At 33.5% G+C, this 1,552-nt stretch overlaps 1 long non-coding RNA gene across 2 annotated transcripts; it reads right to left on the bottom strand.

Moving 5' to 3' along the window:
* On the bottom strand, positions 1 to 1,374 carry LOC109592601 (uncharacterized). 2 transcript variants are annotated; one of them, XR_002190436.1, is made up of 4 exons: positions 1,354 to 1,374; positions 1,008 to 1,094; positions 348 to 419; positions 1 to 37 (listed from the first exon to the last, which is right to left on the bottom strand). It is a non-coding gene; the product is annotated as an uncharacterized LOC109592601 (long non-coding RNA). The 2 variants fall into 2 exon arrangements; XR_002190435.1 differs by lacking the exon at positions 1,354 to 1,374 and adding an exon at positions 1,151 to 1,277.
* Between the last annotated feature and the right edge of the window lie 178 nt (positions 1,375 to 1,552).

Genomic DNA, 1,552 nt, shown 5'->3' on the forward strand with positions numbered 1-1,552 from the left:
AGAGTTGATAATATATCTAGTCTTGGGGAAATGTTATCTGTTTAACAGAGATAAGAAGTTAAAAATAAACCTTTCATTGCAAATGCTATACACATGGAGCTAGATATTTCTGTGGCCCAAAATTTCTGCTAATTATGCAGATTTTGAAAATTGTGAAAATTTAATCCTTTAAAATCAGTACACATTGAAAGGCATGGTGATTTTGCTAAAATAAAATCTGCAAAATTCACAGAAATTTTGGGTGACAGTAATTTCTAGCTACAATTAAAGAAATTTCTAGCTACAATTCTAAACATTAGTAGCATAATAAAATAAATCATTTCATGAATAATTATTCTATTAAGTACCAACATCTCCAAATATAGCATCCAGAGTTTCGTCTACCACCATGAACAATACTGATAGCTTTTCGTGACATTCTAATTATCATAAAAATAGCATACATGTAAATTCAAAACTACAAAACTAACAGCTTTAATAGTCAGAAGTACTGTAAAAGTGGAATATGTCATTGCTTGCATTATTCAATGCATGAATAAAAAATTTACGAATTTAAAAACTATACTGACTTAAAAACTAATTATAGACCACTGGAAGTGAGAATTGGAAATGAATTTCATTAATTTTATATACGATATCTGCCCAGATGTCATAATTGGCTGCCATTTTCGTTGGCAAGTTTGTTAAGGAAGTCGGCAATGAATGCAAGAAGAAAATGCCTCACTTACCTGCTGTAGCTTTATCAAAAGCTAAAATGTGCTTGTTATAAGAAAAAAGATCTGCCTTTGATGTGGTCCAATTTGCCCCAGAATTCTCAATACAGGTTTGTTTTCATGCCAGCCCGTTTGTTCTCCATTAAAAGTTGTCAACCAAATGGCAGCTGAATTTATTGCATCCTTAACCACACCTTGCGACCATGAAAACCTCTAATAATCTTCCTATGTAATCAATTTTTACTGCTAGTGGTCTATAATTATACACAGCTTACAGCTCAACCTTGTACCTACTTGAGCTCCTAGTCTCCTACTACACATCTAAGCAAAAACTCATGAGCAACCTCTTGTGATCCAATTCGCTGGCAAGGTATAAAATGCCTATAAAAAAATTAATATATAAAACAGCAGACATTTATAATAAATTTATCATGTACTTATCAATATCAAGCTCCACTATCCCAGTACAGGTCATAATGGGGCATAGTTGGAGTTTCAAATTAATTAAGTAATTAAATCACTACCTCTGGGGCCGTTCCCTTCAGTCAAATCCCCTACTAAATTTAAGGACATTAAACAACCACTCAACTGCTACTGAATTCAGCTCTGCTGGGTAAACTTAGCATTTTTGAAACGTAACTTGGTCAAACTAGCGAAGTCTTCCTATAGACTTGTTGGGTATGGGGCGCCGTCATGTTTCAAAATTATCGATAAAATAACACAGTAGAGAAGCTCACAGAATACGGAAATTGAGGTTCATGATCAATAGATCGATAGATTGATTGATCAATCCATCGATCTATCTATTGATCAATCCATTAAGCCTAATTCTAGTACGC

This window comes from Amphimedon queenslandica, unplaced genomic scaffold (assembly GCF_000090795.2).
Source record: "Amphimedon queenslandica unplaced genomic scaffold, v1.1 AMPQUscaffold_4616_Cont23406, whole genome shotgun sequence".
Lineage (NCBI taxonomy): Eukaryota > Metazoa > Porifera > Demospongiae > Haplosclerida > Niphatidae > Amphimedon > Amphimedon queenslandica.